This window comes from Setaria viridis, chromosome 6 (assembly GCF_005286985.2).
Source record: "Setaria viridis chromosome 6, Setaria_viridis_v4.0, whole genome shotgun sequence".
In the NCBI taxonomy this organism is placed as follows: Eukaryota; Viridiplantae; Streptophyta; class Magnoliopsida; order Poales; family Poaceae; genus Setaria; species Setaria viridis.
Window position 1 is genome coordinate 12,364,506 of NC_048268.2, and position 13,632 is coordinate 12,378,137.

Here is a 13,632-nt window from a genome sequence, read left to right on the forward strand (position 1 = left end):
GCGGTAGTGTGCGGCTCAGCGGCTGGCGGGCTAGGAGGCCGAGGGCAGCCGGCGGCCTGCTGCGCACACGGCTGCACGCGCGGTTGTCGGTTGGCGCCTGGAGCCGAGCGGAGGCGCCGGCGCGCCGCGGTGGCCGACGGGCACGGGGCACGGGGCACGGGCCGGCGGCAACGGGCGCGTAGGCGCAGCGCGCTACTGGTGGGCGGCTGGGCGCGCCAGTGCACCACGCTTCGGCCGTTCGGCGCCGCGGCTCGCCGGCTCCGCCCTCCGCAAGTCCAGTCGGCCGAGCGCCCGAGCCCCTACTGTCTACTGATTTGAGGATTTTGTGAACTGCTATTCCTGATTGTTTGTGAAATTGAGGTGAGGATTTTCAATTGTTTGTCAAATTAGGATAGCACATCAACTTGCAAAATGTGGATGCTCATGAATTTAGTTCAATGTGAAATTGTGTAACTTTTAGGTTTGAACCATGAAGAGGAAGGGTAGTGCCGCTACTGATTTGAGGATTTTCATGGCAAGGGCTGCTGCAAAGAAGAGATAACCTGAACCGGAGAATGTTAATCAATCTTGCAATGAAAGCCAAATGCAACTAGTGTTATTCCAAGGGCAGAGTGGTAGTGAAACAAGCACGGTACCACATGAACCAGTGAGATTCAACCAGCCTCCAGAGAACGGTACAACAGAAGATGGTGAATCCATACCTGTGGAAGAAAATGATTCTAGTGATGAAGACAAGAATGATTATGTTGGAGGTATGCCCTAGAGGCAATCATAGAGATGATGATATTCCATTTGTATCCATGATTTGTATGTTGTGTTCATTGAATATCCATTGAAGGCTACTTGAATTGATTTGCAATTATGTGAATTGTATGTGAAACTCTTTACTTGTATGGTTATTCTAAAGTTGTCCCTAGTCGGAGTTCATGTGAGGACACACATGAATATTAGACTAGCACATGTATTAGTTGATGACTATGTTTCACAAGTCATGGACATGGAGATGTTGAACTAATAATGTGGACACATGTGGAGACATGTGCTAGGACTGACCCAACACGAGAAGTAGTTCTCTCTTTAAACAACATATACGCTTTGTCCTTAGACCTGAGATTGTCGCATGTATTCTAGATGTGGATCGACCTACTTAGGGGCTATCAAACGCTACGCCGTAACAGGGTAGTTATAAAGGTAGCTTTCGGGTTTGTCAAGAAGCATGCTATGAGACATAGTCAATCAAGATGGGATTTGCCCCTCTCTGATTGAGAGTGATATCTCTGGGCCCCTCGAGTGATCGGATCCGAAAATGCATGGCCATGCTACGTACGGTTAAGAGTTAACCTACAAAGGGATTCCGAATCACAGGATCGAGAAAGAGCGGTCGGCTTGAAGCTAGACCAAATATCGTGAGGCAAAGGGAATAGCATGTATATTATGTTGTGATGGTTCGTCTGATATGATCTTCGTGTGCGTATAGGAGTTGGCACGTCTTGCTAGAGGCCGCTACCGACTATTGGGCCGAGTAGGAGTACTCGGGCCATGTCTATACGTATCCGAACCCATAGGGTCACACACTTAAGGGGATGAAAGCCCAATTCGGATCTGATCCGAGTTGGATTAGGTTTAGAAGTACTAATGGGCCTCGGACCCAGAGGCCCGTCAGGAACCTCTATAAATAGAGGGGTGGGGGCGCCCTAGGGTTTACACCTTTTGGCGAAACACACCTGCCGTGCCTCCCACGCCCTCGCCTGTTGCAACTCGCGGATCTAGCAGTCCGGCTTGCGACGCTTCCTCCCTGCACGTGTGGATACCTTGGAGGTGTTGCGCCTGCAGCACTTGGACGAGCCGCCGACGAGCCACGACGAGCCGCCGACGAGCCACGACGAGCCGACGACGAGCCGCGGCACGGGAGGCGATCTTGCTGCACGTGGACGAGCTGCTGAGGAGCTGCTGGACGTTGACGTGATCGACTACGTACGACTACGTGATCGTCTTCACTGCATCGACGCATATCTACATCTTCCGCACCAGTAGTGCGTCGAGTGGTAATCCCGTGATCCTTATATGGCAGGTCTTCCTAGTTTTACGTGGTAGAAATTTTGATTTACGCTAGCGTAGCCTACCTCGTATCCCAACATATTATGGCATTGAGCATGATCCTGGATTGAGGGCTCTGATCTCAAGCTATGATGTCAATGACCAAGATTCAGTTAGAAGGGCATACATTGCATTGGGGCCATGTCAACCAAAGATGAAGAGGGATGCTTTTCCGCAACATGATTGTGGAGGTATGCGCCGCTTCCAACATAAGTGGTTTGCTGAATTTAAGTGGATTGAGTACAGTGTGGATAAAGATGCTGCATTGTGCTTTGTTTGCTATTTGTTCAAAGATAGCTGCAAATTTCCTGGTGGAGATGCTTTTGTTGTTGAAGGGTTTAGAAATTGGAATATGAAAAGGAGAATTCATAGGCATGTTGGTGGTATCGATAGTGCTCATAGTGAAGCTGAAGAGAAATATAGATTGTTCACGAGACCTAAGGCATCAATCCATGAATCTGTTGCATCAAACACTGCACAATTCAAGGCTAAGTATCTAGCTTGCTTGACATGGTCACTTAAGTGCATAAGATTTCTGTTGCGTCAAGGGTTGGCTTTTAGGGGTCATGATGAAACAAAGGATTCACTCAACAAGGGGAATTTTCGGGAACTTTTAGCATGGCTAGCAGGAAACTTTGAAGAGGTTAATCTGGTGGTACTAGAGAATGCACCACAAAACTGTCAGATGATAGTTCACAAGATCCAGAAACAACTCATTGATGCTTGTGCTCATGAAACAACCAAATTTATCATAGACGAATTTGGTGATGAGTGTTTTGCAATTCTTGCTGATGAGTCAAGTGATGCATACCTATTGGAACAATTGGCTCTTTGTTTGCGTTTTGTCAATAAAAAAGGAAAACCAGTTGAGCAGTTTCTAGGTCTTGTCCAAGTTGAAGATACTACATCATTGACTCTTAAAGAAGCAATTCAGTCCTTGCTTATGAAATATCAATTGCCCCTATCCAAGGTACGTGGTCAAGGGTATGATGGAGCTAGTAATATGAAGGGTCATGTTAATGGTTTGAAGAAACTAATTATGGATGAGTCCCCTTCTGCTTATTATGTTCATTGCTTCGCCCATCAACTTCAACTAACACTTGTAGCGGTTGCTAAGGAGAATACTGATTGTGATTGGTTCTTTGGGCAACTTGCTTATTTGTTGAATGTTCTAGGGATGTCTTGTAAAAAGATCCGTATGCTTCGCATTGCTCAAGCTGAATACATGATTGAAGCATTGAAATTGGGTGAAATTGAAATCGGGCAAGGATTGAATCAAGAGATGGGCTTAGCAAGGCTAGGTGATACACGATGGGGATCTCACTACAGAACTGTAATGCATGTTATGTTCTTGTATCCTTAAATCAAGAAAGTTCTCTTTAGGATTGGGAATGAAAGTAAAGGGGCTGAGGCTAATGGGGCTCAAACTATGCTCACAGTATTTAAGTCCTTTAAGTTTGTTTTCCTGCTACACTTGATGAATGAAATATTTGAATACACCAATGACTTGTGCAATGCTTTGCAAAAGAGGGAGCAAGATATCGTAAATGCAATGGATCTTCTGGAGTTCACAAAGGTAGAACTGGATGTTTTGAGACAAGATTCTGGATGGCAAGAATTTCTTACCAAGGTCACTTCTTTTTGTGAGAAGCACAATGTTAAAGTTGTTGACATGAATGGGAAGTATATTCCTATGCAAAGATCAAGGCAGTTCTACAGAGGTGCCATTAATTATCATTGGTTTCATGCTGATATGTTTTTAGGTGTCATTGATAGACAAGTTCAAGAGCTCAATAATAGGTTTGATGAGGTAAACACAGAGCTGCTTAGATGCATGGCATCATTCAGTCCAGCTAATTCCTTTTCTGCTTTTAATGTTGAGAACTTGGTTAAGCTTGCTGGGTTCTATCCACATGACTTTGAATTTCAAGAAATAAACCAGCTTCATTTTCAGTTGCACCACTATATCAATGATGTCAGAAATGATGAAAACTTCAAAAATTTGAGAAGTCTAGCAGAGTTGTCTATAATGCTAGTTAAAGAAGGAAATGTTTCTCGGTATGACATTGTTTATAAACTTCTCAAATTGGTGCTTGTTCTCCCTGTTGCAACTGCTGGTGTTGAGAGGGTCTTTTCTATAATGAATTTGATAAAGAACAAGAGAAGAAGTAAGATGGGGCAGAAATATTTGAATGGTTGCTTGGTCATATTGATTGAAAGGGAATTCTTCATGCAAGCTAAGGATAAGGACATCATCGCTCATTTTCAAAGCATTGCAGAACGGAAAGTTGTCCTATAGCTTGTAAGTTGTAATCTTTGTTACCATTTTATTGTTTTAGCCTCTATTTATTTCACATGTTTCCACTTTGATATGTTAATCATTAGTAGCTGGACAATTTCAATTTCTGATAAATTTTATTAATCAATGATGCTGCTACCACTTAATTATTATGTGTTATAAAACTATAATTTAGTCTGTCATTTTTTTTCCTGCCATCTTCAATTTTGAATACCCATAGTCCAAATCCTGCGCCCGCCACTGCTGGTATATGAAGCTGCTGTCCCTAGGTAACTCGGGCAGCTACGACAAACATGTTGGAGAAACCACCTTCGGAAGAAGAAGTACCTCAAGAATTAACCTTAACGGCTCGTTTTCTGCTCTTAATGAATTCTAGGTGCAGGAAAGAGGAAGATGACGATGAAGGTCCCTTGGGCCTACGAGGTGCCCTTTGGAGCATGACAACGGAGAGCCTACCCTCAGGACCTCAACAACACCTTGGTCTATCCTTGAAAGGAAAAATAGGGATGCTTGACGAAGAGCACCTCGACCTCCGAAGGACTGTGTGCGCTGAGGACCATGCTGTCTGCCCCGTGGAGTGGCGAGGCTGTATGAGGGGCCAGCTGGAGTAGTTCGTACGAAGGCCATATTTCCCGTTGTACCCTGGAATATTCTTGGAATCTAGCCGTTGGGTGATGGTAAAGTGTAATTGAACTTTGTGGCGGTTGATCTCCCTATAAATAGTGGCGCCACTGCAACTGATGGGACGGCTGGTCCGAAGTTAATGAGAACAACCTGCATTTACTATTTCACATTTATTATTCTCTCAGCATTTAACTTCAAGTCGTAGGAAGGAGTTAGAATAGATACAAAACTGATCCGGCTTCGTTTGAGGGGGACTACCACCCATTCGGAGAGAAACACTTTGACTGTTGTTGACGGAGTCCACTCTGGAGCCATCCTCCACCAACAGTTTTGGCGCCCATCTCGTGGTAGCCTCACAACCACATGGTTCCATCGAAGAAGAAGGTGTCGACGGGGCCTGCAGATGAAGGGGCCATCGTCACTCACCCGGACGCTGGAGAAGAGCGAGAAGAGGAAGTAGAGGTTGAGCACACAACAGGCGGCGAACTGGAAGTAGGCCTGGAGAGGCCACAATTGCCGAAGTGGCAGCAAGAACGCACAGAGCAGCGGCGGCTCGCCCATCAACCTCTCAGGGGCGCACAAGGCAGTCGAAGGGCAAGGTGCTAGCTGCATCCAATGAGGCCGAAGAAGAAGAGTTGCAGCAAGTAGAACAAAGATACATAATACTCCAAAATCAAATTGCAAACAGGAAGAAATAACTCGCTGAAGCAATACACTATGAAGAAGAACCCTTTGAACCGTCGTCTGAAGCACAATTGTGGCGGTCCATATAGGAGATGCTAAGCAGACTGAACAAGCTCCAGCAAGGTAATCGTGCTCACGAAGTATAGCCACCACTTTATCAAGCAAGGGTGAACCTAAGGGCACATAACATTATCATGAACGCTTCGACTACTCAGTTGTCCCTCGAGTTGGAGGAAACCCCATGGCCTCTGAGGTTCAATACAATGACTCTTCCGCAATACAATGGTGAGTCCGATTCGAAGGAGTTTCTCATGAAATATGAAGCAATCATTGAATCCAATGGAGGTGATCACACAACAAAAGCAAAGGCCTTCGTCATGGCTTTGAAGGGTCCTGCACAATATTGGTACACAAACATACCGAAGGGACATATATCTTCTTGGTTTCAGCTCCAAAACAAGCTCCTGTCCAGTTTCAAGGGAATGCAAATAGAGGAGCTCAATTCATATGACTTCGCCCATGCATTTTTTAGGGAGAGAAGGAAACACTGCAGGAGTACATGCACAAAGTTGTCAAAATGACGAGCTCCGAGGGTGTTGGAAGATAGTATAATTGATGCCACAATAGGAGGATTGAAGGTACGACCATGCCAGGATCTCTTGGATAGGCAGTGGTTGGATACAGTTCAAGAGCTGTTTGAAGTGATGCAAGAATATTGCAAGTCAGACAGGGGATGAAGGTGAAGAATTGATAACCTCGTCGCCCAAAAGAAGCAAAGACACGCAGAACCAGTGGGGATAGCTGAAGCCTTGGCAAAACAATGACCCAAAACTGCAAGGTAGGCCAGTCAACAATGTCGGGGGGGGGGGGGGGCAAAATGAAGGGCCTAGTCAAAGTTTCAATTTTAACCGAGGGAGCGGATGAAACAGTAGAGGAGGACGAGGGGGTAGAGGAGGAAGAGGCCAGTAACAGATGTATTATTGTTGGCTTCATGGTGCGAACAAAGGGCACCACACACATTAGTGTGCACCCGCTGTACAGAAAAAGAAGGAGTACGAGGATGAGCAGAAAGGGGTCTTGGTAGGAAGCACAGTAAATCACGTTGCGGGAGCCGGTCAATTCCAAGCTCCAAAGCCATTCGTGTATTTGCCTCACCCTTACATGATGCAGCCATACATACCGCAATAGGTATTCCAACCATCTGTGCCACAGTTGCCACCACCACTGCCGCCGTCGCCACAACTAACACACCCTTCGGTGTTCAGCCCAACTTGGACGAAGAATGGATCAGTGCCAGGTTATGATCCCATCAACTACCATCTACCAGCAAAACCAAAAAAAGAAGCTTAAACTTTAGGCAATGAAGGATGCTTAGAACAAGGGGGACCCTTCGGAATGGTAAACATCATCAATGCCATTCCTAGAGGGTTGAATGAACCAGTCCACGCAAGCAAGAAACAAAGACAAGAATATTACCGAGGGGTAAATCATATATGTTCAGGGAAATATTTCCATTTGACTTGGTCACACATACCAATTTCCTTCACAATAGCAGATGTCAGGCTGCAGCATTATCCTCACAATGACCCCTCATCATTAGAGCGAACATCGGAAAAAACATAACATACTTCTTCGAAAATGATGTGGGCCGCATCCTTGTAGACAATGGCTGCTCGGCAAACATTTTAACATGGAAGTGTTTCACAAACATGAAATTCACAAAGCAAGACTTGTAGCAAGCAAACCATCCTCTGTATGGCTTCAAAAACAAAAGAATCGATGTGCTCGGCAAAATAAATGTCAATGTCACCTTCGGAGCAGGACCGATGATGAGGATAGAGGTCATCACATTTGACGTCATTGATTTTGATTATCCATACAATGCCATCTTCGGCAGAAACACAATAAAAAAGTTTTGCAGCGGTGATTCATCAAGGGTACCTACTAATGAAGATACCAATGGTGGCCGGAGTGCTCTTAGTTTATGGAAATCAAGATGATGCACGAAAAGCAGAAAGAAACAGAACGATCTTGAATAGATAGGTCCATGTCGTTGATGAAGGGCAAGAGGAGGAAAATACTTCCGAAGCCGAGAAGCTAGCTGAAAAGTAGATGAGAGAATCGATGAGGCACGCCGAGCAGGAGAGAATGGAGGCCCTCGATCATACAAAAATTGTCCCTTTCTGCGAAGATGTCCCGGACAGAACAGTAACTATTAGGAAGGAAATGCAAGAAGAAGAAGAAAAACGCCTCTTAGAGTTTCTGAGAAACAATCAAGACGTGTTTTCTTGGTCCTCAAGTGACCTGAAGGGAGTTGACAGGAGCGTGATTAAGCACCAATTGAACACAGATCCAAAGGTCAAGCCCTGAATTCAAAGACAAAGGCCAATGTTTGATGATAGACGAAGGGCAGATCCAAAGGTCAAGCCCTGAATTCAAAGACAAAGGCCAATGTTTGATGATAGACGAAGGGCAGCAGAGGCGGAGGTCCAAAAGTTGTTAGATGTGGGCATAATAAGAGTAGTACAATACCCAACTTGGGTCACAAATGTACTCATAGTGCTGAAGAAGAACGGCAAGATGAGAATGTGTATCAACTTCACTGAGCTCAACAAGGCTTTCCCGAAGGACCCCTATCCATTGCCAAGAATTGACATACTAATTGTTCAAGCGGCAGGCTGTGAAATGCTAAGTCTGCTGGATTGTTTCTCAAGATATCAGCAGGTGTGGATGCGGCGATTAGATGAAGGCAAAACTGGTTTCACTACACCCTTTGGTATATTTTGCTTCGTTCGGATGTCTGAGGGCTCAGGAATGCAGGCCCAACTTTCAATAGAATGATGAAAATAATCCTCGGAACACAATTGAATAGGAACACTTTAGCATATGTAGATGATGTTGTAATCATGAGCCTCAAGGACACCGACCATATTACTGACCTTTGGGAGATGTTCTCCAATATGAGAAAGTATGGGTTAAAGCTCAACCCAGAAAAATGCATCTTTGAAGTATGAAAGGGAAAACTGCTAGGGTGTATGGTCTCCAAGCAAGGCATTCAGGCAAACCCAGAAAAAATCGAAGAAATTCGCAGAATGCACCCTCCAAGGACCAGGAAAAAAGGTCCAAAAATTGATAGGCCGGATAGCGCTCAACAGATTCATCTCAAAAGTAGCAGAATGAAGCCTACCATTTTAAGGGTCCTCAGAACAAATAGCAGTTTTCAATGGGCTCCGGAGCAGCAAAAAGAATTCAAAGAACTAAGAGATTATCCGGAGAAGCTTGCCATCATGACAAGCCCCTCTCTGAAGGCGGAATTGTTATTGTACATTGCAGCAACTGATACAACTCTCAGTGCAATGTTGGTAGAAGAACGAAGGGTAGAGGACAGGCTAACACAGTTGCCTATCTATTATGTCTCTGAAGCCCTGAGTGGCTTGAAGCTATTTTACACAGAAATGGAGAAAATGGCTTACATAGTGGTTATGGCTAAGCGTAAGCTTCGACACTATTTTCAGTATCACAACATAACAGTGCCAACCTCGTACCCTCTTCAGGACATGCTTGAGAACAAAGAGTCAACAGGAATAATGGGAAAGTGGGCTGCAGAGCTAGCAGAACATGTCATCAACTTTGTTCCGAGGAGTGCCATAAAATTGCAAGTATTGGCAGACTTCATCGCAGACTGGACGCCAACATCATCACAGAGCAAAGGCACAATCATTGAACTAGTGTGGAAGGTCCAGTGTAATGGAGCCTACTGTCATGCAGGAACAACGGCTTCGGCAGTTTTGAAGTCACCATCAGGCATCAAGCTAAGATATGCATTGAGATTGAATTGTGACAATTGCACCAACTATGTAGCAGAGTATGAAGGGTTGTTGTTAGCCCTTCGGAAGGCTATGGTAGTAGGCACACGAAGGGTTGTGATCCTAACAGACTTAGAGTTGATATCGGGTCATGTGGACAAGTCTTACAAAGAAAAAAACCCAGATATGGCGCAATATCTCAAAGCTGTCCGAAGCATGGAAAAATATTTCCTCAGATTCATAGTGAAGAGTTTGCCGAGGGGCTATAAAAAGAGGTTGACATCACTGCAAAAGCGGCAGCAGCCAAAGACCCGCTACCTCTGGATGTGTTCTATGAGACTTTGTCACACAAGTCAATAAACACATACGAACCACCTGTCAAGTTCATGAATGCTAAACATAGTGAAGACTGGAGAGCGCCCATCATCGCATTCTTGAGCGGATACTATGAACCGGATGATGAAAAGAGTGGAAGAGGGTTGGCACTTCGGGCAAGAAATTATTGCATGAGGGGGGAGAACTTGTATATAAAGGGAGTGTGCGCTCCATTGTTAAAATGTATTGCCATTGATGAAGGTAAAGAGTTGATACAAGAAATACATAGTGGAATGTGTTCACATCACATAGGCACAAGGGCACTGATTAGCAAAGCTTTCAAGCAGGGTTTATATTGGCCTTCGGCAATAGCAGATGCACACGAAGTAGTTCGAAATTGCAATGACTGCCAGAGGCATGCCCTGTACAGCAAGTTTGCAACAAATAAGATACAACTGATACATCCAATCTAGCCCTTGGCATGATGGGGCATCGACATAGTGGGACCATTACCTACTGCATAAGGAAATTTATCCTACGCCATCGTAGCAGTAGAAAACTTCTCCAAGTGGATAGAGACAAAGCCAGTGCAGAACATCACCTCTGGAACTATTCAAAAATTCTTTTGGCAGAACATCATCTGCCGCTTCGGAGTGCCTTACGAAGTAACAGTTGACAATGGGAAATAGTTCGATAGTTCAGATTTCAAAGAGTTCTACCACCGGTTGGGTATGAAGTTGTGTTTCGCATCAGTATATCATCCACAGTCGAACGGGGAAAGAGCAAACGGGATCATTTTCGCAGGCATCAAGAAGAATATAAAAGATTTGCCAAAGGGAAAATGGGTAGTTGAACTACCGAGGGTCATCTGGTCTCACAATACGAAGGACTCAAGAACAACACAATTCTTACCATTCAAACTTCTATACGGAGAGGAAGCAATGACTCCAGAAGAAGTGAAGTTGGGCTCCTGGAGGACAGAACAAGAACCGAAGCATGAGGACTTCGGAGTGTCAGTGGACAACATCGAAGAAGTTAGGATGCAGACATCAGAAAACCTCAAGCATTAACAGGAAGAAACTAAGAGATGGAGAAACAAGAAGATAAAATATAGAAATATCAGATCAGATCAGAAGACATGGTCCTCCGAAGGGTACCAAAAGGGAAAATGAAAGGCAAAATGAGCTGCAAGTGGGAAGGACCATTCGTGGCAACACAAACACATAGGTGTTCGGCATTCAGATTGAGAAGCCTGAGCGGCAGGGAAGACCCATATACGTGGAATGAAGAATGCTCCAAAAGTACTTCGTCTGAGAATAGACAAAGAGTAGTAGTAGTACATTAGGAGTTTCACTTCTCTTAGTTTCTTTTTCCCTACAATTTATGCTCCTCTCCCTTATGTAATTCCGAAGGGACTGTACTCTTTTCCTCACAGGGGAAGCCCTCGATGATCACATTGATCCGAGGGGGTGTGAGGTTTTTAACGAGGCGGACACCCATGTAAACCCCTTGTGAGATATAAACAAGGTGCCCCCGAAAACAAGATGAACACCACTGAAGCAGTCAACCCCTTCGTGAGACGAAGAAGCGTTGTCTTCGGTGCAGAGGTCAACCATGACCAATCTAAGTAAAAAATGATCCTCCTACACACGAGGGGTTGTGATGGGACATCTTTTACTTAGTCGCAAAGGTGAAAGAGAACAGAAATGTAGAAGGCCTAGAGAAGGCATCGATGTATTCACACGAAGCGAGCCAAGATACCCGATGGACCTAGAGAAAGGCATTGGAAAAAGAACAGAAGCTACGAAGGGCTATGAGAACATTTGTTTCACACTCACTCCTTTGTGCCAAACACCTGAGGAGGGTGGAGTTCTGAAGCTTAAAGCAAAGGTCTTTTACACAAATACGTTTTGCATAAAACAATAATGAAGAAAATATGTAAGATGCACAGCTCAGAATAATATAAGTACATCAGTCATAAAAAGATACATCATGTTTATTACATCAACTCAGTCCTCATTTATTACAAGTTCACAGGCCTCGGCCAACACACGAAGAATAGCAACATTAACAATACCTTCGACCATAGCTCGTAACTCTTCATCGGAAGGCATGCGCCCTGCACCTATCGGTGTTTTATACCGGCAACCTACCGAGGGGGTACCCGGGGTAGTCGATTTGTCGGTGGGGATCGCCGGACTTGGAACTTGAAGGTAAAAGCGAGGACACAAGACACGGATTTGTACAGGTTCGGGCCGCCAGAATAGCGTAATACCCTACATCGTGTTTGGGGTGTTGTATATTGCACCCTGCGCTTGGGTGTTGAGTAGCCTGATTGTTGGCTATTGGCGATGGTTCTGCCAATCTAGGTACCCTCTCCCTCCTTTATATAGTCCAGAGGGTGGGATAACTAGTCGGTTACAAGGAGGAGTCCTAGTAGGATTACATGGGATGAGTCCTAGTAGGATTACAGGGGAATCCTAGTAGGAGTCCAACTTCTTCCTTCCTTTCGGGTACTAGGGATCTATCCCCGACAGCACCCGAAGGGGAAAAGGGAGTATCAGAGTTCTATTCAAATGAAGTGTTTGCTGAATTCTCCACTTGTATATTATCTACATCGTCTGGAGACGAAGGCTTTTTATAAATATATTCAAGGGGGCCTATGACCCCCTCATCCGATGGTTCAAGCTTCGGATCCAGTAGACCGGTATTAACAGCACTAAAGGGATTCGAGGTTATCCTCTCTATGTGCCGCATGGCGTGTGTCGCAGAATGAAAACGAAGGGTGTTAAAACACCTAACGGAATCACTAGAAAATTGAGAGAGAAAAGATTTAGCCTCGAAGTTATGTTCCTCGTATTTGCGAATCTTGTAAGACCAGAAATCATCAAAGGAAGCACCGAGATGGCGAGCGTGGAATTTTTCCCAAATGCCGAAGGACATGAAGTAGTTATCTAATGTAGCATGATGGGAACCACACCTTTGGTAACCTACGCAGGATCCGACGAGGGGACCTACGTAGGAACCAACTTAAGTTAGTTACATCACTTTACACACAAATTGTTCAAAAGGTACTCTCAACTCTCAAAAGGCATCACACCTCCGGATGAGGCTCAGCAGCAGTAGAAGCACCACCCGAAGTTGTGGCGGCTGCAGCAGTGGATGAAGGATCAATATCAGTAGGCATTGGAGCATCCTCAACAGGGGCAGCTGGCACTGTGGGCAGAGCTGAGGGAGTCACGTTAGGATCCACAACATCAGATGACGGGGCTTCAATGACCACAGGAACTTCTTGTTCATCACGTGATGAAGGCACAGTAGCTGCGGCCACATCAGTGGACGGGGGCTCAGGCAACGCAGTCGTGTTTTTAGGTTCGTGAAGCGTTTGAATCCAATTATCTTCAAGTACTTCGGAGGTCGAGGCACTAGCACATTCAGCACGTTTCGCTTGAAGGTAGGTAGAAAGATCTATCTGGAGACGAGGCCGTAGCTACAGAAAACACGAAATATAAGAATTTAAGAATACGAAGAACAACAAAGAAATCTAGTTAACAACATGACAAAGCAAACCTGATCAGAAAGACACTCAATTTCTTCATGAGTCAACTGGCCACCCCTCGTCTTGATGAAATTCATCATAAAGTTCTGTGAGATGTTTTTGAAGAGTGGGCAGGTGATTGGGAGAAAGCTCCGTGTCTGAAGGCCACACATGGGATGCTTTACCAAGAAGGCGGACATCATTCTTGCTAAGCAACTTTTCTGACGAAGGAGCATATGTAGGGGACAATGAGCACACAAAATGTGCAA

The 13,632-nt window shown here is 44.9% G+C and overlaps 2 pseudogenes; both read left to right on the plus strand.

The window, feature by feature from the left end:
• The first annotated feature begins 469 nt into the window (after nucleotides 1–469).
• On the plus strand, nucleotides 470–3,336 carry LOC140223138 (uncharacterized; annotated as a pseudogene).
• On the plus strand, nucleotides 3,275–4,396 carry LOC140223185 (uncharacterized; annotated as a pseudogene).
• The last annotated feature ends 9,236 nt before the right edge of the window (nucleotides 4,397–13,632 follow it).